At 37.8% G+C, this 26,423-nt stretch overlaps 1 long non-coding RNA gene across 2 annotated transcripts in view; it reads right to left on the bottom strand.

Moving 5' to 3' along the window:
• LOC104146837 (uncharacterized) overlaps positions 1-26,216 on the bottom strand; it is a 120,832-nt gene extending 94,616 nt beyond the window's left edge. For both annotated transcript variants that reach the window (XR_694780.2, XR_694779.2), the window contains exon 1: positions 26,051-26,216. This is a non-coding gene — a long non-coding RNA (uncharacterized lncRNA). The remainder of the gene's footprint in view (positions 1-26,050) is intronic.
• Positions 26,217-26,423: the final 207 nt, after the last annotated feature.

Here is a 26,423-nt window from a genome sequence, read left to right as displayed (position 1 = left end):
TGGAGAACAGAAGCAGATTTACGCCCCCAAATAAAACTATGTGTATCCATACAGAGAAATTAATGTTCAGTACTTGCTTTAGTTCTAATATTCTTCAACTAAATCACCTTTGAAGGCCAGTCGGAGAGTTCTGAGTTACACAGACTATGGGCTGGATGCAGAACATCAGCTCTCTTGTTACCGTTCTCTGTATACGAAGATCATTCACAGAAGTGCTCAATCACATCCTGAATTCAATCTTTCAAAGGGTGTTTGAATAACTGCATCTTAAGATGTGTGCACCACATATCTTTGGTGCACACATGGATATGGTGGGTATGGTTTTGTAGCTTGAAAAATAGTCCTCTGTGTAAAACAATTTATATTTGGGTAGTGGGCTCCTGCTACTGCTGGTAGTTTATAATTTGTACATCTTTTAAATTTAGCTGCTTAATATGTTGTTCCAATTTACAATACTGAAAAACATGATCAGTTTGCTTCTTTTCTTTTTAATACCATACTACACAGATATTGGGTTGAATCTTCTTTAATGTTTTCCAACTACTTTCTTTGCAAACTTGCTTCTTAATGTTTTATTTTAAAACATCTCCGTCAATATTACTTTAATTCTATTGGATTTTGGCCTGGTTGCCAAAATATTCCATGTTTAATTTATTTAATTTCATGTCCCATAACTTCAGTGTTTTGTTTCAATAAGACACACATCTTTTAAACATTTTCAACTGATTCTCTTGCTGTTCAGCGCCTTTTTCCTGATTGTTTCCCCCTCAATATGCCTCTCTCTTTTTTTCTTTCTTCCTGCTTCTGTCTGTTTCACTACTTAATATAATTTCCTTTCTGTCAACTATTTGCTTACTTTAAACAATTCTTCCTTCCTTTGTTCACTCTTTGTATACATTACCCCCTGGCATCTTCACTTCCTTTCTCATTCAATAAGGGCTACCTGCACTGATCCCAGATATCAGTTCATTAATTACAAAAACTACCATTTCCATTTAGCTATTTCCTTCAAAATAATCCAAAAGACTCCCAGACTTCATGAATATGACATGAAATTGGCCATAAATCCTTTCAGTGTAGTTGGGCTGACTTACTCATGTTGGTAATGTCATTAGTTTCCTTAAAATCTAAAAAATGTTTTAAAAAATTACTTTCTTCTCTATTTATATATATTTATATAGTCATCCAGCCAAAGTATTCCTACCATATGCAATACTTTGTTGTTGTTTGGTGCTGGTGCTGTTTTCCAGGGCACTTAAGAGTGCTACTTATGTCCCAGAATCCCTGGACAAACATAAAGGAAAATCATGATCCTGGCTGAAAAGGCCTCACAGCCTACAGAAATCAACCAATGGATACAGCCAGATTAAGCAGTTCAGGCAATGATGATACTATCTTAACATAATAGGCAATGGTTTGTGTAGGCAGCACAGGGAAAAAAATAAGATGGGATTTGCAGGAGATAGAGGTATTCTTATTGTGGGAATCTCCTTTGAAACACAATCGGCAGATTAAGAGAAGATCTAACAGCGTTTGTCTGAAAAGCTAACAATGAGATAATGGAGGTTAAAATCCTGCAGCAACCAGGTGGAAGCACCTCAAAAGCAGAATAGATAAAAGAATGGATAAATTGCTATAAGGCATTGCAGGTGGATCGTTCTAACAGAAGAAACTCAAAAGTCTGATGACCAACTTAAACGCTCTAGCTTTTCTTCCAGAGGATGTAAGTGCTAATTAAGTAAGTTAAGGTGATACACTGTTGACAGTTTACATGTCCCATATCCATACGTTCAAAATTAAATGTCAAGTGTTATGCCACAACTTGAAGAACTCAGTTGTATATAAATTTATGGCATATATCAGAAAGGCAGAAACAACAACGACAAACAAGACTGGTTTATCACAGTCATAATATGAGGCTTACCACTAATTTCTGATTTACAAACTCCAGCTCAGTTATAATTGCAGGCCATTTTTTCCCTTCGCAGGTTGCATGCTGTGAATGGACAAGTCTTCAGGTTGTAGATAGTCTTTTCCTTCAGCAGAATACATTCTCTTCATTTGTTTCACAGATTGTTCGATTATTTCTCATGTCTACCCTTTCTAGGGAAGCATTCTTATGCTTTTCTTTCTTTTTGAACCCACTGTCACACTACAGCATTTTTTGTTTCTTTCTAAAGACATCCAACTTTATTGTGCTCAGGAAAAAACAAACCATGATTTGGTTAGGAATATCGCAACAACTGTCCACACTCAGTAACCTATGAAGTAGTCTCAGTGCAGAGGTGTCATACGAAATTCTAACAGATCTTAGGAATCCATACACACCATCTATTTTTTTTTGTGAATCACAGATCCACAAAAGTTTAGCTCATTTGCTGTATGTTCTGTCTGCAGTCTCATCGCTGTTTTTTCCATAACAATTCTTTTCTTTCCCTCTCATGCCCCCAATATTAGCAGCGAGGTAGCAGCTTGATGCATGTGCAGGCCATTGTCCAATGAATTGCAGCATATGGATTTTCAGACAAACGTTCTTTAGAGTGTTTGAACTGGTAACTCTGTTCTGATCTTCTAACAAGCAGAAACAATCTCCCTGATGATCTATTTTGTTTTTATTTTGGGAGGGCCTTGATGTCATGCAACCTTTAATGATTACAAGGGACTTCTTTCATAATAGGATTCTGTGCTTTATTATTTGTGAGGCTTCTCCCTGGGGATTTTCTTTTGTGAAAAAGTTTGTTAGATACCTCCATGGCAGAATAGTTTTGATCAGCAGCTGATTGCCCAGGATGACTCTGACGTCAGTTTGTTGCTGATATCCACAGGAACTGTGTCCCTTTACAGGAAGGCAAACCTTGCCTCCTCCCCTCCCCACTTGAAACGATTGAGAAGATCTCTCTAATAGAGTTTGCAGAGGTTTCCTTCCCCATTATGCTGCACTGCAGGTTTTGCTGTAGAAGGGGTGCTTGGACTCACTTCTGTTTTTAATCAAATTGAAAAGTTGAAGAAATGCCTGAGAGTGGAGCATGACTGCTGTTTGTTTAGTTTTCTGACCTGTTAGAGCACTTCCTGCACAACATTAATCTTATGTTTCCAAGATGCGTAATACAGGGAGCAGGATGATCATGCAGTACAGTTTTCCCACAAGATGTTCAAATGGTATCTTCAGAAGGTCCAACCTGCATGCTTTCAACATCTGTGCGTTTGGTTGGAACTGAAAGGATTCAGCACCCACTAAATTCTCAATTGCAATACACACAGTCTTGAATAAAAGTAATTTTTAACCTCATACCAGTTGCTATCAGGACTTGGAAATGTATATGAGGTGGCCATACGGCAGCTGCAGACTACAATAGACATGCTCTAGATTAATGCTTCAGACCAATAAGTATAGAAGACTGATCCCCCACGTCCCCAAGCATCCTCTTCATTCAGTCTGTTCCCAGCACTTTTATCTAGAGTCCAGCTACACCAGATACAAACATAAATGGAGCTTTCAATACTCTCTTAAATTCTTATAAAATGGGTCCTAAACATAATCTACCACTAAGGCAGTACTGGGTATTGCTTTTCCAACCTCCCCCTTGGAATCCACCCACAAGTTTAGGTGCTCCAGATAGTTTTCAGAGCTTTCTTTTCTTTTCCTGAAATGTTGCTGATCTAAATAGTAAGACATTCTATTCTGGCCTCATGAACAGAAGAAAAAGCCTTTTATTACCTTCATTTGTCCTCCTTTTATCTTGAGGCCTTTTCAAGGTCCAGGCAGTGGAGCATTTTGGAGTAACAAGTACTTTTCTTTTGAAGCTAGTTTTATTTTTATCATGCTTTTTTTCCTCCCTATTTTATGACAGAACCTTATGCAGTTATAGCATGATTATACTAGCTGATGCGCTATCAAGGAGAGAAGAGTTCTTAGACAGTCAGAGGTTCCATACTCTCACAATCAAAATCCATCTTCGTTTTTAAGCCACATTTATTGTCACAGTTCTGAAGTTCAAGGAAAATGGCTAAACCACATACAGTTAAAATCCTGATCATAAAGGCTATAACACAGGCTGCAAAGAGCAGTCTTTCTTATGCTTTCACATTTTGAAGTCATTGTTTTATTGTTCCTGCAGAGTTATCTAAAGAACTATCTCAGAGCATCATTTTTTTATGCATTACTTCAAAAAAATGTATGCTTAGTTTATGAAGTAATGCCATTTGTCAGGTTTAGCAGTGTCACACAATCTAAACACAGTAGAGTCCAAGATAAATCTTAATTTGTCAGGTGCAGTTTGGAAGGAATCTTCTCATGAAAATGAAAGCTGCTTTCATTAGAGTCCTTATTAAGATGTGCCTGAAGTTTCCTCCAGTAACATGGACTGTGTGCAGTGACATCTCTACTGAGAAAATAGCTGAACCAGTTGGAGGCATGTCCTCACTTGCAGAGGTCAGCCAATGTGAAGTGTAACAGCTAGTATTTTGGGCTTTCAAAGAGTGGGAAGTCTGTAGACTGTTTTTTCCCTTCTCTCCCTAGAGAAAGGATAAATACCAAATGGATCCAGCTGAGATCTGTAAACTTAACAGCTAGAGATAGGGAATAAACCATCTTAGATCAGCCATCACCAAAGATTTTTGCTCCAAGACTAATTTCACTGCATCTCTTCATGTAGGCCTGTTTTCCTTCCTCCCTTCTCCCTTAGGAATATTCAGCTATGCAACTGAATGTGGCCTCTTGTCCTGCGTTTAATATCATCTTTCTTTGCTCCATTTTTTTTTTATCAGAGAAGTAGCTTTAAATTCCTTTTATGTCTCCATTGCAGCCTTGCTTGTAGAGGCTTCCTAATTGCCCCATTTAACTAATACATCTCCTACCTTAACCAAGCCCAGAGCCTGGCTTCAGTCCAACTCCGAGGTAGCTGTGACTGCTCTCAAGCTCTACTTTCTACGTACGTCGGGACACAAAATGTCTCTTCCTATATTCATGGCGTACTTAATCCTAAAATCCTTTGAGCCTTCAAGTGCTCCTGTCATTAGACAAATCTTACAGCGCATAGTGCAGACTGAGCACTTTCACTAGCTGCTTGCTATTCAAGAAGTGTTACAGTGAACGGCCATGAGACATCATTTTGGCATCTCTTGATGCAGAATAGTCTCTCATAATGCTTACAGCAGTGGTTTAGCACAGTAACATTATTTTAGCCTTACATTTGTTTGTAAACTCTGGTAAATGGTTGTAACATTGGACCATGCTTGCAAGCAGCGTGGAATTTGGGGGTTTTTGGATTGGGTGAACAATCAGGATGCATTACTAACACTTCATAACAGGGTAAAACTCAAAAAAAAATCAAAAAAGTTTGGTTTTGTGTCATTTTTTGGACATAACTTCCAACAAAATTAATAGGGAAATAACTACATCTCCAAGACCCGACAAAGTGCCATGCAGAAATACTCAAGTTATCTTGTGCAGGGTATAATTCAGTCTGAAAGGACAAGCACATTAATACGTTTAGAATGCTTCAAATATTGATGCTTAGGTATGTCCACAATGGTCCAAAACTGGAGATTGACTTGAAAGACATCTTTGTTCTTTTTCTGTTCTATTTTGTAGCCATTCAAATAAAGGTTTTTCTGGAGTATGGGACACTGGGCTGAAAGGGACTGCCTTGAATCATGAAGTTCAAATTCTTGCAGTTGCAGAAAGCTGAGCAATAAGTGTCTGATTCAGAAGACTCCAAAAACACCTATCCTCATACCTCATATGCCAAAGACAGACACAAATTCTTTCCATTCTAATGTCACAACAAAATCATCTTCCAGGTTTAAGTCATACTTTTAATTTTTTAACTAAGTGCTTCGACTTCCTAGACTCCTATAATGATAGGACCCAAGTTGATTTTTTATCCAGACTTGGGGGATTTTTACTTTGTTTTGTCTGACCTTCAGTCTTGCCCCTGTGCCACTACTGAGACAGAGCTAAGGAAAATAGTTTTTAAAGAAGGTATTTCCGGAAGAGGAACAAAAGTCATGTTTCAGTATACAATGGAATAATGTTACTGATTTAGTGACTTAACACTATGCTTCTTTTTCTGTTCTTCAAAATTCTTCCTGTATAACTGCGTATTTCAGATCCTAACTGGAAAGCTCTTGTATAACATGAAGAATATTGTCGACTGCAGTAGAATTACCAGTACAGTTAACATTAACACTATGTGTCAATGCTATGTTGGATTGAGACCTTAATCATTTAGCTCTTGAAGATGAGCCTTAAGTCCAACAATAGCGGTAAGTAGGGGCTTAACTGCTATTTGCCTATGATATGGCATTTCTCCCGTGTCGCACACATGCTGGCATTTCATTTCATTTTAAGTTTTGCCACATAGGCCACTCAGTGACTTTTATGTTCTATATCCTAGAAGCCACTGCATTGCAGTACAGAAGGGATAAAAGACATTTCTTCTAGAAATGTCATCACAGGAAGGAAGCAGAGATTATTGCTCTTAATTCACATAGCTTCAAAAGGGGCAGGGCAGAAGGACAGCTGTGGTTTCAAAATCCCCCACACCAGTCCCTAAAACTGTCTGACATGCCTAGGGGAATAACATGCACTTTTCAAAGGCTCTGAGACTCTCAGAACTGCAGCAGTGAAAAATTTCTCTCTGACTAGTGCACAGGTAGTCGTTACAAAGCTAAATACTCATAATAGCTTCGTAAAACAATTACACTGTGTTATTGTTACCAAGTGAGTTCAATAATTGCAAAGAAGAAGAAGAAAAAAGAAAAACCTTACTCAAATATGAGTTCAATCAATTTTATACAAAAAGCACTTTCAGGAAGAATGCAATTTATATTCAGATATATTTTTTACCTGTCACTCCTTCAGCTTGATGGATGTCAGAATACTACATTTTTAGTAGACTTGCAATTGCTGGAGAACTTAAATACACCCTGTGATTATATGCTGCAGGGCCGACAGCAGAAATGCCAAATGGCCTTTGCAATGCTCCTGGCAACGCTATTCTCCCTTTGTGGCAGAAATTCAGGTACTTGTCTTTAGCTGCAATTAGTGTTTGATGTTCAGAATAGGCTTTGGTTTTCTTCTCTCCCTCCTCTCTCCTTTCTCCCTCTTTTTAGGCCTATTGATACGGTCAGAAGACTGCATAAATTATTATTTCAGCCACGTTGGAAAGCAGGTTTCACAGAATCACAGAATCACAGAATCGTTTAGGTTGGAAGGGACCTCTGGAGATCATCTAGTCCAACCTCCCTGCTCAAGCAGGGTCACCTAGAGCATATTGCCCAGGATCACATCCAGACGGCTTTTGAATATCTCCAGCGAAGGAGACTCCACCACCTCTCTGGGCAACCTGTTCCAATGCTCTGTCACCCTCACGGTGAAGAAGTTTTTTCTCAGGTTCAGATGGAACTTCCTGTGGTTCAGTTTCTGCCCATTGCCTCTTGTCCTGTTGCTGGGCACCACGGAGAAGAGGCTGGCCTCATCCTCTTGACACTCCCCCTTCAGATACTTGTACTGCTGATCCTATTTCTGCTATGAAAGAGCATGGCAATGTTTCCAAAATCACAACCTTTTAAAGATATGTAGGAAGTACTTGTAGCGCACATATAGGAAAGAAAAAAGTTAACGTTTAATTCACTAGCAGGGCTATGTTATAGTTATCAATAACAGAGTAACTAAAAATAAAATGTCACAAAATCTTAAAGCCCAGATCAAACAATCATTACAGGTACAGTTAGAGTAGGCAACTATTTTCTGCTTACAACTTCTGAAAATTATTATATAGAAAATGTACAGAAAAAAAATCTATATTTTTGTTGTTCCTAAGTAAAAATAGAACCAGCAGATGGCAAAATAAGCATCTGTATTAGCTGTATCTTAGTCATTGGAGATATGACATGGACCTTTGTATCTGAGGAAATAAACAACCTTGATTTGATTTTCAAGTGCATTCCTTGGAGATACGTGAATTACCTTCTGAGCTAGCAAGAGCTGGCATGCCATCTCAGAGTGACCAGTAATGTTAACTGCAGTGCAGCTGGACAAGTTATTTTGTGCCGTTGTGATATAAAAAGGCATGTCATGTACATGGCTTTTCAAACAGTTGCCATTTAAATAGGCCACAAAAACTAACTTTTACAAGTTCTACTCAAAATCTTGTGTATGTTCTTGTAAGTTTGTATCCCATATCAACTTAGTAAAACCTTAACAAAACCAATTACATATCTAATTCGGTAAGTCAGCTAAAGCACTATTGCTAGATGGCACTTAACCACAATCAGCAAAAAATATGTTTTCTCAGAAACTTATCACAGCTTTTCACTGTCTACTGATCTGAGGGATAGTCTAGAACATTTTACTGGTCCTAAGAGGATTTGTACATGTTAACTAATGATTTCCTAGTTCTAGACAAAACACAATAAACTGAATACCATCTTTTTTTCCTCACCGCTTCAATTCTAATTTTCTTTTTAATGACTATTGGAGTAAGAAACTAGTGCTTTACCGATAGTGAGTGTCTGAAATTCAGCTTTCAGATGTAAAGCACAGACTAGTAAAATTAGCATTTAATGAGTTTTAAGGTGCTATCAAACCTAAATAGCAGTCAAGAAGATGAGGACAGAATTAATCACCAATCTTCTATAGGATTTGTGTAGCCTACTCTGAACCAGTTAGTCTTGGTTACAGATAGGAAGATGTTGTGTTTTCAGTGGAGAACTGCTCTGATTCAGTATGATGCTTCCCAAGACCATTTTCGTGGGTTATGCAAATACTGAGAATAAAATTGTAAAAAAGTTTCTGGGTATCTAGGTAAGAGCAGACACAATGACGTATGACATGGCAAATCAGAGCCCCTTCTGACACTTCAAAAATAACTGCATTAGTGTCATTTTCCTTTTAGAACATGATTCTTGTGTATAAGAGATTCAGAATCTACGAACTATTAGGATATTTCAGGACAAATTAAAAAATACGTGAGAAAAACAACCACATACTTAATGGCAATAGTCTAGCACTAGCAAGAGGTATTTTTGGCTGGATTCTATAACCTTTATCCAAAAAAATCCATGTTGAAACTGATGTCAGTCTGAATAAGGACCACTGCAGGGTCTTTAACAACAATTTCACTACATTAAGTCTTTTAGATATACACTGTGCATTGATATGAAGCCTAGGTATATTTAATTGTTGCCTTGGTTGTTTCTATAGTCAAGATGTAATTCTATTCTCTGTTCAAAATTGCTAGTAACTAGACAGCCATTTAAAGTTGAAAAACTAGAAAATAATTGAGTCATATCTGTCATTTCCTGAGTTGACAACTTCAAGAAGAAAAGCTGAGCGTGATTCCTGAATATATTATTTCTGTAAATAAAATATAAAAGAAAAGAAAAGAAAATCATGCGAACTGTTACACAGCAGTACTTATCCTATAGCAAGTAGGCTACTGTGTTTTCAAGTCTAAAAATCCTGGTGCTGCACATGATTTGCATCAGCTGCTCAGCATATAAGAACAAGTACAACAGCAAGGAGTCTAAGTCATGTTTTGTGCAAAAAATAGAATCCAAAGGATTATTCCCTCACAAACACTGATGTTCCCCATATATTTGTAAGGATACACTAATAAAGAAAGGCATTTATAAGTGAAAGGAAAATCCATCTCACTATTCTTCTACTTTGCATTCTCACTCTCAGACAACGAAACTTGAATTCATGTCTAAGCACCTTCTTGCACGCAAGGCACGTGATGTGTTTTCAAACAGAAAAACACAAAAAAATGTAAAAATACCTTGTTTAAAAACAAGGCCAGAATACTGAGTTAGCAAGGCTGATATACACAAGTTAATATACACACAAATCAGATTTTAGGATAGACCCTAGTTCCCCCACTTCCATTCCACGGTAATGCAACACCATTGAAGCACCACTCTGCTTTTTGTTTTGTTTTGTTTTGTTTCAATTCACAATCCAGAATGTGTCTTGCAACAGATAAAGAGGAAGAAGCACAAACTGAAGAAGATGGAGGACTACTGTAATTGTAGTCTGTTTCCCTGATGTAAAGTATGGAATAAAATCAGTGAACAATAAACATAGTTTTCACCATACTGTTTTCTGCTATAGATTGTAGAGGAACTGAGATAAAATGAACTAACTAGGCCTGCCTACTTATAATAAAGCTCTTCCTCTTTTTATTATATTGGAGTTCATTTCTCAAGGAGACATAGCTTGACATGGCTGCAGTGAAGAAAGCTTCACAAAATATCACAAATTTCTGTCTATTTTAGTAAGGTAAATTTCAAAGACAGGAATGAGGATAGGGCATTGCCTAAATAAAATGGATATCATTCCAAATACCAGAAATGCCACCTTAACTTAGCATTGTGATGTCCTTTAGACTGGTGCAATTCATTTTCCTTTTCACATATAGAAAGATTTGGTATTTAGACTGTGTACTACTTGCTGCCAATCCAGATTTCTAAGAATCTAACAGTGACAGTCAGGCTTCCAGGAAACAATGCTACTCAACAATGCTAAAGACAGACAAAATAACTCAGTTTCTCTGGAACAGGAATAGCTGAACCCATAGCTGAAAAAAAATTCTCTTTTCATCATATGTGTGTTTCATGATAAAGCTTCTTCTTCAGATTTCTCTTATTCCACATCCTACTTAGCTTCTGCTAAAGATTAAATGAAATATCCTCACAGAATCCTTATTTTCACTCTAGAAAGCAGAAAATGGATATCTCACGTTCATACAGTGTCAGAGCTCAGCAAGAATGAAGCTCGAGAGAACAGCTTTATGTGCAAGGAAGTAATTGGACCTCTTATAGAAACAGCATGCCACATGCCTCATTGTTATCAATAATGGAGTTATTTAGTGATGATTAGACCCCTCTGTATTCAATTTGCTACTTGTTCTAAATTCTTAGTTCTTATTTGTGAACAGGCAATATGGAGCTGTTGTATGTAGTTAATTTTTCTGTCTGTGGTGACCTGAACCTTTAAAACTGCCAAAAAGTAGTGGAGGCTATTTGAAATAAATGCCTGTTACAAAGTTTTGTCTTCTATATTATTGATTTGCGAGGCAAAGTCCCTGTAGGATACTGTAGATCTATCTATAAGAAACACGTCAAGTTAGAGGCTAGAGATCTTTTTTCTCGAAAGAATTGTTAAAAATTACTTCTTACAATATAGTATGTAGTACACACAAAGCCAAGAAAAGACTTTAAATACATACCATACTGCTTGCCAAATTCAAGCCAAATGAAAGAGGCCATAAATCAAAACTGATTTGGGATAAGAACAAAGAAACTAGGCTTGATGTCAACAGGGAAGGAGATTTGGAAAAGGAGATTTCCAAAAGGGGAAGGGGAGTGGTCGTAAGTTTTGCTGCCAGCCTTTGCCAGCCAACTTTAGGACCACTGCAATAGCTGACGATAAAACTACCAGCACCTTTGGAGGATCATGCTAAGATAGCCGTGACATAGCTGGATTGGGATATGGCAGGGTGGGATGTACTGTTACTGTGCGCTTTGACAAGGCAGTAAGAGGGGAAAGGAGCCAAACACTGAAGGGCACACTCCCTTTCTATTTATCACACAAGGTACACACTTGATCTGCTCCGCTATCCTGTTGAAGTATGCCTGAAACTAGGACCATTCTGCACTCCCAGTCATATATACCATGTAGGGATGTGCCCTACCCCTGCATCAATTGGACATTCATAGGAGACCAAACTTGGTTTGTTTCTGCTGCCTATGGAGAATCAAGCCCACAGTTTCCACTTCCTGCAGAATCCTCTCCTGCAGAATCCTCTAAAAATCTGGAAACATGCAGACTGTAAGAAAGGTTGCTCTGCACAGTCCATCTGAAAATGCTGATCTCATCTTTTTCTGGAAGTTCTGGAGAATATTTTCTTTTTCCTACAGACATCATTCTGTCTAACTTTCATAAAAATGTTGAAGGCAATGTGGCATAGTTTGTATCAGCAACTATAAGAAAGGTCCTTATAGATTTTTATAGTAGAAAGAAGGCATGCTGGTGACAAATATATGTCTTGACGGAGTATAGGTCTAGTCGACAGCAATAAGGGCCAGTTTCAAGCAGCCTAGGAGTCCTTTTTACAGTATCAGGAAATATTGGTTTAAGCCCCTGTACAGATACTCTCTAAACACCATATATGTATGGTGGAAAAGAAGAAATACAAAATACATTGTCCCTTACAAGCACTGAGTCTATCTCTAAAGTAGAACAAATTTAGATGGAATAATAACATTAAAATAACATATATGCATGAATTATAGGCAAAATATTCATCCAAGTAACTTTAGCAGTAGTCTGCTAATTTTGTTCCTCCTCCTTGATTGGAAATGCCCAATAGGACGGTATTCATTTGTTATCTCACACTTCTCTTCTATCCTTCTTCACACTGACCTTTATTTAGAATTCATTACAAGCGAGTAATCCCAAACTTCCATAGTACACATTGCCTCTCTGTCCTTCCTTCTCATTTTTTAAATATAAGCACACAGTCTTTGGGTTCATCATGGTAGAAAGTTCAGCCTCTGCATTTCTCTGTTCAGGACTCAGATAACATTGATCAACTGTGTCCATATACACTTGTCTAATATCTATACATAATGCATTCCAAAAGGTAGAAAGGGATTCAAAACAACTTTGCTTGCTTATTCTGACTGATGTGCTTCTACGTGGCAAAGCCAATCATATTTATGTTGGAGTGGTTTATTATCTCAAATAGCAAACCATGAATAAATGTTAGTAAAACTCTAGTCTTTCCATGCAAAAATAATAATCCACAATAAATTATTTAAAATAACACCAGCAGTTCCGACCTGAGACTTTGCATTTTGAGGTACTTGTCAAAGTTCTTTCAACGTGTGCCTCACTACTCCAGGCTCATCATAGCTGAAAGTGACACTGTAAGAATAGCACACTATGAAGTCTGACAACTTCATGCATGCACAAGGTGTGAATGTTATCTTAACAACACTCTTGCTTCTAAGCATTTTGAGGAAATATATTTGATCAGATTTATCTCTATACAATCTAATTTTTGTGGTTTAATGCCATAAGGAATGCAGCACTTGACTATGTGAATGTTCATAAACAAGGCAAATGGGAAGTAAAATAGATAGTCTTAAGCCTCAGTAATATAAAACAACTTGTTAAGCTGTGGTAACCTGATCATGCCCTACCCCTCAATTAGCAAAGTATTACAGGGAGAGGAATATATGAAGGAGTAATTTCCTCATCACTGAAGCTAGTTTAAAAAGCAAGTTAGTTTAAATAAAGTCTTTACTATTCATCTCCTTATCTAGAAATCTCTGTTTTAATAGTTTAATATTTTAATGGCTTTATCTACTTAAGTCAAAAAGGGCTGATTTTATCCCTGGTATATTTCTTGAAGACTGAGCTGATATTGTGTCTCCAAAAAATGCCTTTATTAAGAACAATATTTAATGCCCAGCTGTTTAAAAGGCTTTACTGTCCGACTGAGGAATAGCTTCCTATCATCCTCATATTTTTTCTTCTTTTTCCATTCTCTCTAGGATGCAAATGATTGTCTTCCAGGGAAAGTCTATGAGTGTTCCAGTATCTGCATCAGTCCCACAAAAAGCCAACTGAATGTAAGATGGAGCTCTTATTAGTAGCTCACCCCAGCAAGTTGTGGAGCAGACAATATCTAGAATGAGCTCATGGGCTCTCTGATAGCCAGCGCTCTCTCATATCAGGAAGAATTCTTAACATTTAATCTTGAAGCAGCTCTGTAGTTCCTTTATGCAATCACATCAGGGATGGGAGATCTGACCCAAAGGGATTGCTTCTTAAACTAGATATTTTCAAGAACATACATGTATTGACTGCTCTTCCTTTAGTGATTCTGACTATGCACTTTTAAGTAAAGATTCTTTACTAGTGCAGAGAAATGTATACATTCCAATGAATCTTAAAACAAATTCTATTTTTCAGATTTGGGGTGTGGCAGTAGTGGTTGCAACTTCCGAGAGAACTTCTTCATCTTGCACTTTCCAGTTAATGAAACTCCAGGAGACCTTATTAAAAATATAGCATTTCTTGCAGTCTGAGAACTGGTACTGAATCCAAGCTTTACATTCCAGGATATTACTGTTTAAAACTCGGTAATGGTCTGCCTGAACAGAGCCAATCCCATGCTCAGCAGCATAGGAAAAAGTTGTCACTTCAAAGTTGCCATTGAGGTGTCACAAACATGGGAGGAATTTTGTGCAGTGGCTGGGAAGGGTCCAAGAAGTTCTGCAGGTGGGATGGAGCCTGGAAAACGTCAGTAGGAGTTTTAGCAGGCTAGAATGGTTCAGTGAAGGTCAGGGTAAAGAAAAGGGCTGGGAAGGCTTGGGGGAGTTCATGAGTAGTCAGGATTGATAAGGGGCAGTAAGCAGGACGATGGGGAAGTGAGTTGGAAATAAGTGGATGGGAATTTCAGAGAAACGTGCAGGTTTCATTAGGTGCTTCAGAGAACACTGCAGGCATCATTAGGGGTTCAGTGTCATTCACCTATGCCTCAATCCTTCCCTCATCAGGAAAAAAGTTGAGCAGGAAAGGAGTAGAGATCAAATCCCTATCTTCTTCAGCACATGCAAAGTCCTGGCTATCCCAGCATCTTGTTTCCCTAAATGGATGCTGCTTCACCTCTGTCTGATGCCAGCCCTGGCTCTTAATAAATTTTATATAATTATGATATTCTTAACATAGAATGTTAAGAAGGGAGATAGAAAAAATGTAGAAGTTTGAAAAATGTTTCCCTAAGAATTTCGTTCCCTCATTTGGAAATAGGAATTTTGTCTCTGATTTTGACAAGATCAGAATTTCAGCCCTTCTGTTATTCCCAGTTCCCCCTAGGATTCTGCCACCCAGTCCTGCTGCAATCAAGTTGAGCTACAAAATTGTGTTCACTTCAGAAGGGCAGTACAGTTCAGCAGAAAAAAAATCAGATTCAGGGATTTGTCTATAAATCTTGTCTCAAGGAAGATCCTCAGTAAAGCCTTTTGAAATTTTGTCAGAGTGATGTGGAGAACCAAGCCCAGTTTTCCTCATTAATACCAATAAGCAGGCAGAAGGAACTATCTATATGATGAATTAACAACGAGCTTACAATCTCAATGTGAACAATTTCTTCTAAAGGCTGACAAACTCCCCTTGTCCTGGCTAAGTACTATTCTGTATGATTAGTATTTCAGAAAATCTTGTTGAAAACAATTTCTTCAGAAGACTTATCTTTCTGTGAAGGCCACTTTCCTCAAAAAAGTGGTGAATTAACTAATATATTATTATGAGTGATAATGCACTGAAACAAGTGTCGGTTTTTAAGAAGTTTCCTGACTGTTTTCCTAACAAATCTGTTGTTCATCCTGGAATTAAACACAGACTATCTAGCAAGCAAGCATAGCAACTTCTAAATTTTCAAACTGAGGCTAAAAGAGGAAAAAGAAGCTGTATGGGGAAATGAAGAAAACTAATTACAAAATATCTTTGTTTAGAAAAGTCAAGTCTCCTGCTAGCAATCAAAACAAAAGTTATTACAACTCAGCAGGTACTCACATTGTATTCCTCTCCTAAGTAATAGGTTTGATCCAGAAGCCAAGTTGGGGGGTGAAGGGGTGGGAGAAGGAGGACAGATTCCCTAGAGATCAGCAATCTTAGTATCAGGCCCACAGTATTGTTTTGTTTTTCTGGAAGTTATACCGACAACAGAAAGTGAAGAAGAAATACAGAAAGGAATAGAAGTTTGGCCAAATTGTTGATTTACCTTGAGCCATTACTCTGATTTGCAGAGCAGAACTGGAGAGGGCCAGACCCTCGCAGGGTCTGAAAAATGTTACAATCCTATGAGAAGGAGATGGGGAAGACAGGGATTACTACTATGTTGCAATTTACCACCCTGCCTTGGGAAGCAAATATAAATGGTATTTTCCATATATCAATCAATATAACCCTATTAATGTCACTGCTGACGGGCTTATTAACATTGTCTAGGAATCTGGCCCAACACCACCTAGATGTGTCAAAAATACCTGACATGCTATAGACACTACTGTTATTCTGATAGTAATGAATAATAGAGTCATTTTTATCAATTTATTTAATGGTTTTTTGTCCCTTAACACTCTGCTTCATCTGCATCTATATTTTAAATGAGATTATGTGTCATCATACCAAAGTAGCACATATATGTTTTAAAATTGTTAAAAGCAGAGAGATACATCTATTTTCAAAAAAGGTCAACATTCAGTATTTAATCCTGCTGTCACGGCTTACCTGAGATGTCCTTCCTTTTGCTGGGCACAATGGTTTTGCTCAGATTAAGAAGTCTTGTCTTTTTGACAGATTACAGCTCTTGTCACGTGTCTCCTGCTACACAATTCACACACTGTTTTCTGGTTCTGGTTTATGAGGTCTCTGAGATTTCCTTTGGCCTCGTCAGGCAGCAACACTCTTTCTCCTAGGAGTCTGGTACATCTCTCTTCACAGAGCCACGACTCCTCTCAGCCCGCAGACAGTGCTGGCCTCCCACTCCCTAGTTAAATGAAATATGCTCTTTCTCAGACTGCCTACCATGTCAGTGCAATTTAATAAGCAGGGAAATGCGGTAGGTATAGAAAAAACTTTGTTTAGGATTCTACAAGTCAATTTACACAGCTCTGTATAACAAAAAATCCCACCTAAACCCATTTCCCTGTCTTCTTTCCACATCACGCTAAAAATAAATTGAAATAAAGCAAAAAAGATGAATGATCTGAGGTGGTCAGGATGTCACCATCCGTATGGCATTTCTTCAGAATTCTGGATCCCGCTCCCACTTGTACTTCCTCAGTTCTCCATCTGTTAAACAGGAACTTCTCCTGCACATTTACATCATACACCATGCCCATCTCTTCCGTTTCCTGACCAAAGCATGTAGTGTGCATCAGAGAGTCACTGCTGACCCAACAAGTTTCTGGTTCAGAAAGCCTTACATCAGCCCTTTATTATCTTCTGCCTGACTTGGTAATTTTCCATTCTACAAGAGTATCTTTGCTGGGAAACATGGTTAGCCTAGTTCACCAAAGCTTCAGCCTTCTATTGTCCTAAAGCACTTCCTCTAGAACAGGTAATTACAAGGCTTAATGATTGATCTCTGTAGGCACATATAACAGCCTTGTCGGTTTATAGCACACTTCTTAATGTCACTGTTTGTTTCACAACATCAAACAGAGATCCACGTCAGTGTTCTTAAGCCATGACAGGTTATGTTAGGCTAAAAGACAAAGGAACCAAGAATCATCTCCGAGCTGGAGAAAAGAAGACACAAATAGGCTTTCTAACATCCCTGTCTAAAATATGGCATAAATTCTAGCCATGCAACTCATACGCCACCCAAAGGACTGGAACTCAAGCTTCCACCAGTATCGGCACAGAGGGTCTTCTCAGGCTTGGTACCTGCACAGTTCCTTATGGGAGGCAAAACACTCCCTTCTCTATTCAGAGTTGTGTTTTCTTGACAGACTTTTGGTCACATTTAGCAAAGGACACAGGCAGCATTACACAAAGGGCACAACAGCACTACATTTTTGTCTTCTATTAGAGCTAGCCAAAACAGAATTGGCCTGGCTGTCCTTCAGCTCCCTTAGCTCCTAGCTTGGCAGCTAAATCCTAGATCTATGATTTCTTCTCATTAGAATGTCCCTCTGTTTTTTATTACTAATATCTAGAGTAATATCTAGACTGTGTATCCATGTCTGAAAAATGTTACAATCCTATGAGAAGGAGATGGGGAAGACAGGGATTACTACTATGTTGAAATTTACCACCCTGCCTTGAGAAGCAAATATAAATGGCATTTTCCATATTTCTTAATTGAATATATGTATTCTTCACCAAGATGATACTGCCTGCCCTTGCAGTTCATAAACACTTTTAATAACAGCTTCCATCATTCCAGCTGCTGCTGTGTTATTTCGGCTAGTGTCCTGCCAGAAACAAAGCTGTGCGTTAAAGCAGCAAATGCCATTACCAATGAAGCAAACTTGTCATAAAAACTAGCAAGTACATTACTCTCAGAATAAACAAAGAGGAATCAGCATGCTGCATAACAAGCTTGCCGCCTACAGAGAACTCCAGCAAGCTTACTTTCTCTGTTCTTTTTCCAGCAGCTAATTTTTAAAGACAGATGAGAGACTCGTGCAGTTTTTTGGTATATATCCCTCAGTCAGCACATGGTGACATCAACTCAGGCAATACTCAAACAGCTGTTAAATCAGTTCTGTACATTACTATGCCACTTGTCAGTACAAGTTTGGTCAGGATTGCTCAGCCAGGAAAATCAGGCAGACCTGTCCCTTGGAGGAGTCACTATCTCTGCTCATCCCCTGCTGAACCCTCCTTGTTGACACTGCCTGCAACAAGCCATCAAGCTCGAGGCTCAGGATTGAACAAATACTTCCCAAAGGAAACAGCCATTTCCATTATCTCATCCCTCACACTAGGTATCTCTAAGTATCCCTCCAGTAGATATACTCTACTCAATAAATCTGTATCCGAAGTAATACTCCTTTGTCTAGTTCTTGTACCTGCAGCAGGCATGGTCTTGGTGGGTAAGCTGGAGCAGCCTACTCTTACTCCAAGTCCACATACTACTCTTGACCTGTCTGTATCTGCTCTCTGGCATTCCCTGGTTTCTACAGGTTCTAGGCTGGCGAGATCAGAAAACACAATCTGGAAGTGGCTGTATCCAAGTAACCTGGAAAGAAGATAACGAGTTTGTCAGTCCTTAAGAGTCTATAAATCCTTAGTCCAGTATATGGCTGCCCATAGCCAGCAGCTCTAATCCTAAGGCCAAAGCTGAATCATGCTACCATGGGAAGACCACCAGAGTAGGAAGAACTGAAGGAGAGGATAGAGTACATTTGAAGATTGCCCCTAAGCTCTCTTGTGCTTGAAGGAGCATAAAATAAGCATGGCAATGAGCATTGAAAAAAGTGATTTGATCACTCAGAGTCTGGCAATCTCTGTTCCCCCCCTCACTTCATTCCTGGCTCATTTGGGGTCAGAAAGTTGACATGAGCATCACAGTTCAAGAGTGACCCCTGCTATTTGGATAGTTCTTAGCTCAGGCTAACTGGCTGACAGTCCTTTACTCACAGAGAAGCAGTGTGCTTTGAGTTAGCCAAGAACATCCGTGGCTCCACTTCCTCCCTCCAATGTGATATTGAATGAATTGGCCATTACAGCAGAGGTGACTAGGGAGCTGCAGGAAACAGTGTAAGTCATGACTGACAAAGTTCAGTCTATAAGGCACCTTGGTTGGAAGCATGCTCTCACCAAAAAAGTTTCGCAAGAAATAACTACCATAAAGCAGCTAAAAGAAATAATTGAAAAGGAAGAATGAGTCCACAGAAGTATCTTTTTTATCTGGTGTTGTGGCAGTCAGGCTACTGTATGGATTCTGGGCATCTTTTGTAAGGTACCTGGCTCCCACGCGCTCTCCTCCTGTCTCTTTTCTAGATCTCATTCTGACTGTTCTACTGCAGATGCTTTTCATTCTAGTTTTCTTCAGTATTCCCAAGCAAACGAAAACCAGCCTCAGGTAGAGAGTGCTCCACAGTCTTCCTCACAGAAGATCTGGTGTACTGCAGTGTGACATTGCTCTCCGAAACAGAACTGCTACTTATGGTAGGAGAAGGGCTCTTTCTTGACTCCACGGTGCTCATTATTGCCTTCGGCTTTCTTCCCAATGAAGGGCCTGCATTGATCCAAATCCATAATAACTTCAAACTACACTATTTAAATTAGACCACAAAATTCCATATGTTCCTAAAAAAGACTTTCTATCCAAACACTCTTGACAGATTCTTACTTTGAATCCAGCTGAGATCATGAAAAGCACTTGGGAAATGCAGCTTCCTTGTGTGCACTGTCCTGGAGCTCAGACTTCAGCTCCATCTGAGCAGCAGTGCACAGTTGTCAGCATTGTTGAATCCCACTGTTCGTTAATAGGACTGAGGTGGAGGATAGCCAGAATCAAAGAAAAGTAAAACATTTCTGCATGTACGTACTCGCAAAGAAGTGGGATAAAAGTAGTGCAAACAGAAGTGTTGCTTATGGGTAATGTATCAAATAAGCTGTCATGGGGTAAGGAAAAGTCCAGGCTTCATATATACTCAAATCATGAAACAGGACATGAATTTAAGCCAATCTAGAAAACAGTGTAGCACCTTAAACAGAGATTTATTAAAGTATTCGGTTACAGCTTTGCTCCTTCATAAGCTTCTCTATGCAATTTACAGTCAATGAAATTAATCTTTGTGCTAATAGCTAAGCACCACATAAATCTATATTTCACTCAGTGTGAGAGACTTTTTGCTGAGGTCTTTATAGCCAAGTGGAGAAAAGAGTTAAGAGTTAAGAGCCAAGTTAAGATTTATCCCATTGCTTATATGTTGCCATTAACCCTACGGTAAGTATGAATATAATTTTGTAGGGTGAATTGAATAGGAATCAAGTCACATTGTAAATATCCTTGTTTCTTTTGGATGAAAGCAACAGGACATGAACACCTCTGTAACAAATGCATAAATATTAACACAGGAATATGAGAAAATCTGCTTCAAAAAAAAAAAAATCAAGAAATTCTAAAATGTTAGGTTGCTCCAATAATCTTAACTTAATCATTAATTTATATCCTATATACATCCAAACTAAGAAATAAAACATTTTAGATTTGGAGTTCAGTCCTGCAGTCTTTGATTATGAAAGCCACATATATTCATGTGAATAAACGCAATTAGTTTGATAGGACTGCTTGCATAGGCAAGAAGCACTTCTTCCAAGTATACATGCTCTGTGAACATATAAAGAAAATAAAGGTTAATTACACAATAGAAAGGACAAGGAAGTATACTGTTGTTGCAAGGTTGAAAGCCAAATGGCCTTGTCCACATGAGCATTGTAATAATTACCTTGATCTGTTATGAACTTTCCCTTTAAAAAGGAACTACAGGTCGTTACTTGACTCAGCAGAAAGGATTATGCCACTGTAGTCAGCAGTTAGCTAAATGTTCTTGTTGCTCTAAAAGTTCACATGCTATTTCAAATTTTTATTTTTGTAGAATCCCATCATTTTTGACTATATGCAGAAATATATCATCAAATGATTATCAAAATTCTCTAGCATAAAAGAGCTTTGTATAAGTCTTCTCCATTTAGAGGGGGAAAACAAAAATGAGACAAAACTAATTGTCCCTGCTTATTAGCATATCCATACCCCTAAGGATGTGACTAAATATGAAGATTGATGCCTGACGGACCCCCAGCTTTTAAGGTTCAGATCTGTTGTGATACTGGCAGAAAGAGCAAATATACTTCTTGAAGTTTGGGGGGGGAGGGAATCTATTAAAACCCTTTTGCTCCTCAAGCATCTTCTTTTTCACCTCAGACAGTCAAATAAACATTTTTTGTATTGCAGTCATCTTTACAACCATTGGAGTTTCCTATCAAGTCTCAAAGGAAATCATCAGGTAATTATCAGCCAAACTGTAACAAAGCCAGCAGCCTTTTCCTCCAGTTTTATAAGGAAGTCCACCTGAAACTGGGACAGTCAATGCTGATCCTGAAGTAAAACCTAATGCACATCCTTATTTGCCGTATTTTCATCACAGAAAGTGAGACAGCTCCCAAATACGAGGCACAGCCCACATGTGATTGCCAGAATGAAAGTCAGATCTTGACTTACTGAAAGAAATATTGACCACGATGTCAGTCCTGAATCCTTACTCATTTTAAGATGAAAGTAGAGGTTTCTCTGAAATCAGCTTTCAGGGACCATAGTTTTCAGCTCTGTTAGGTGAGAACCTTCACAAACTGATATTTCATTTATGAAATATGCATTTTTTTCAGTCATCCACACTGATTGCCAAAAATCTGTCAGAGATTGGAATGATCCATGTGTTGGCCATGAACACAGCCCCATACTCCAGTCAGACAGTAACATGATAAACACATTAAAAGGAGTTCGGTAGTAAGTAATTGCCCCTGGAACTATTCATAGAGGGAAAAGACTTACCAATCTGAAAACAACATTGTAGCAAAGCTGCTGGCAATTTCCAAGGAAGACGACTGGACACAACTGTTCCTTATAAGGTTCTGTTTTCTTTGAGTAAGACTCCTCTAAAGAGCTGGGTTAGTTTGGGGACAGTATTTACAAGTGAAACTCAGGCTCATTTCCTGAAGGCAAAGATTCAAATTTATTGTCAAGCTATAATAGGTTATATACCTTTGGGGTGTGATTCATATTACTAGGCTTAGCCATCTATAAGTTAGATGGCTAGTATAAATGCACTGTGTAGGCTCCTTCTACACACACTTCAAAGAGAGAGCTTCTATAGAGAGCGGTTCATAACAACTATTTTAAGACAGGAGCAATCAGCTCTTGAAGAAACTCTCCTTCTTTAACTACAACAGAAGCTTAAGCAATTATCTTAAAATTCTCTTTTGGATGTCAAAGACTAGATATAATTAATCCTACTTTTGGCAAAATATAGAACCCTTGAGTCAGTTTGAGGCTGAACAAAACTGACAGTTAAAGAGTGTAGTATTTTTAACATATCGATGTCAGAAATATTAATTCAGAGCTAGCTAAGAACTGAAAAAGAAAAGACAATATTCCACATTCTTGGGGTTAAATGAGGAATTCCCTTAAATTCCTGTCAGGATTAGACCTTCTATATAGCTGCTTGAAACTCTTCAAGCTGTCCTACAGTACATCATCCTACGGTAATACAGCTTCTGTCCACCCATGGATTAACTTTTGGTTGAAGGCAAAACCTCAGTAGATATAATTGTCATCTCTTCTTATCTTCAGCCTATTTGTCCAGCTTGAAACCTGACAGTAAATAAGAGCTCTGTCTTCATTTTATAAATCATTGCAGCCCTCCTGCTGGAAGACAAGCAATGGAATGTCTTTTTGTACGCCTGAATGTTGAAGCATGTGGGAAAAGGTGTGAATCATTTGCATCCTGAAAGCTCAGATGTGCAGTTACTCACACAGTGCTTTTCTAATGGTTAACAGCATGTGTTGTATCATTTCAGGAACTTGCCATATTGTTTATTTTGGATGTGAGGTTCACTCACATTGTGTTAAAATCACGTAAGTTTATTCAAGGTCATGAATTGTTTAGCTACTTTCACTTCCAATTTAATTAACTTGAACAAAAAGAAACACACCCAAAATTATGAACAATTTCCAAGAAAACATTAATCAAATTTTTATGATGAAAAAAGGTTTTGAAGAGGGAAAATAAAATACTCCAAAGCTGGAAAACTGGAGGAGGAGGAAACAAGCAATAAAATAAAATGCCCATTTATATCAAATCATGATCCAGTTGTACTAATGGATATTTTCCTATTAATAACAATGGGGAATATAGACATGTGTAGAAATTTAAGAAAAGGTAGACTTCAGCTCCGCTATCTTAAGCCATCTAAATGTTAAACTCTTGGCCAAAGACAGCAGGTAGGCTCCCTGTAGAGTTGATGGAGAAAGAAGGTATAGAAGATCTGTAGCTGTTTCAAGAAAAGTACACTAGATCTGCTTATGGGCATATTTTCTTCTTTTCATTGACTGCAAGACAAGCCTTGACAAATGGCTTAGATTAGACAGTGAGGTTTTATGTGGGAAAGACGAATCTCACCACAGATTGAGTGACTTACTGAGGAATCGTCCACAGTACTGACTTTCAGGGTCAGGGCTGTTCAGAACTGTAACGGAAACAATGATTGTAATCCCTATGTCTGATATGCACTGTACTGGTAATAGATTTTATCCAAGGCTGAATCTGATTTATTTGTGGCTGTCTTTCAGATTTTATGCCCCTTTTCCAGTCTTCAAAGGATCATATTTCTATTCCATCAGGTTTCACATAAGAATTCTGCTTTTGTCAAATAATTTTATTATGTAAGGTAAAAATTAACATAGATTAGACATTATAGCAATCAAGTAGTGCACGTTTTACAGCTAATTGTTTCTTAAAGGGTAAAGAATAAGTTAGCCATTCAATGGAATGAGGATTTTTAAAAGTTAAATTGTTATTTTGGGGGAATAAGATAAAAATTGTTATCTGAGACAATAAAAAACAAAGCCAGGGAAATTTCACTAGACTGATTAGTACAAACTTAACTTAGAAAACTAGATTTTATATTTCTAGCACTATGAAAGGCTTGAACTAGCCAGTAGATCTGAGGAGCATGTGACACAAATATGATTATTCTATGATTAGTTTAAGAAAACAAATTCCAGAAAACTTGAAGACAGTCTCTGCACTGACATCTACACATTATTTGAAAAAGCACCTATTCTTTCACGTAAAACTCCTCAGCACTTTTTATTTAAAACAAAAAGACTAAGCCTTGACCCTCCATTTGTTTAAGATAACTAAAATCCTTGTAAGTATTAGACATGGGATAAAGAACTGTGGTTTCAGAGATATCATACAATGCATTGTCAGGAAAAGGCGTGGATAGCTTGCATACGAAATTTCCTGAAAACTATGTTTACAAGGAATTTGCTTTGTTGTAAAGCTTCTAAATCCATCCCACTTCTTATTACTTCTGTTATTACTTCTGAATTTCTGTTCACTTGGGAATATACATCTTCATACATTTTTGCTTCCCCATTAGCATAGTATAGTACATAGTTTTCACTCAAAAGTATCTGTTCTCGATACTAGAACTTAAGTTGATGTGAAAATTTGCCTTGTTGTTCATCGATGTGAAAATAACATCTATTAATTGTTATACCAGCTGTTTTTATACTGACCTCTGTGACAGGAAATAGACAACAAGTGACCCAATAATGTTGGTGATAAAAAATATAAATAACATCCTTGCTTTCTTGCTATTGTGTTAGATTCTCTACAGTCCTGAATGGTCTGTGTCACAGCACAACTGGTACAGTCCCACTGCAGAAAGATATAGGAGCAAAGCTGTTTGTTTATGTGCAAGTTACTGCAGAAACAAGCTGTTATGCTGGATCTGAAAATGAACTTTACAAATCTACTTATCAGCTCATTTTATTAACAATTGATAAGTAAATAGTAAGTAAACAGTTTAAAAATGCAGTGCAACTCTTCACATTATGTGCCTATTTATTTTACTCAGTAACTAAAAATACATATTACAGTTAAAGCTCTAATGTGAGATGCTGTACTCCAACAGTACAGCAAATTCAAATTCAAATTGCTAATTATTTCAAAATTAAAAACAAACCATAATTTATTTTGAACAGTAATCCTGCTATTTTAATTCAAGATTCTCTCTTGTATTTTATGACTTTTTAGCCCTCTGCTTCACAGTGAGAAAATTCAATAGAGGAAAAAAAAAAGGAAAATATTATGTATCATGTAATGACTGTTATGTCAAAACAGTTTCTTTAAAATGCTATTCGATAGACTTAAGCATACAAAATAGCTAATTTTTGTTCAATGTTATATGTACAAAAACCCGGAAGTCAAGATCTCTTAACAATTTTAAATATATTCTTATTTTCCAAAACAGGGGCTGGAAAGTCAGAATATCTTTTTTTCATTAGCCATGTAAACTGTTTGGTAACTTTAAACAGATACATTTGCCCAACTGGTTCCCAGATATTGCCACAGAATTCCAATAAACAGTCCAAAAGTTTCCGTCTTTTATTGTTTCTAATAGAGAGAATTCTTTCACTTTCAAATCTAACTGAAAGTTGATTTAAGATAAAAAAGGTTTAGTATTTTTGCATCAAACTTTTAAATGTAAATGAAGTGAATTATTTGTAATCTTAAAAACAAAATGTGCTGTGAATAATAAAACTAATGGACACTGGGTTTTTTTTCCTTTGAATTTGTCTCATAAACCTCTTCCTCTACTGCAACATTCTCAACTTCTCCTTCTTTCCCTTTGCCCACATCTAACACACATCTTTCCCCAGTCACACACAAACAAGAGACAACGGTGCTGGTGCTAGACTGAACTTAGGAGCACAATAATTACCTATCCAGTAGAAGTTGTATTGCTTGATTAGATGTGTACAGCCAAACAGAGGCTCTGACATCACCTTTCAGGGAAACCAGTGGATGAGATGAGGCTCTAGCTTGCTCTCAGTCCTCTAAGTAATGACCAATATTTCCCAGACTTTTGAGACCATACTTATCTCTGAGTCCTCTCTCTGCTTCTCCCTCAAATGGAATCAGCTGAAATTCACTGCTAGGTTCAAAGATTACTGGGGGAAATGACAGATATGCAATCAAACTGATAAACTGACAGCATAATTGCACAATCCCTGACTCAAGAAGGGAGGATAAAAATAAAGCCAGAAAATCAAAAGCTAAAAAAGGAATAATTTTGTCACTGTTGGAAAACACTA

Source organism: Struthio camelus, chromosome W, assembly GCF_040807025.1.
Source record: "Struthio camelus isolate bStrCam1 chromosome W, bStrCam1.hap1, whole genome shotgun sequence".
Taxonomy (NCBI): Eukaryota; Metazoa; Chordata; class Aves; order Struthioniformes; family Struthionidae; genus Struthio; species Struthio camelus.
This window is presented reverse-complemented; position numbering and strand designations above follow the sequence as displayed.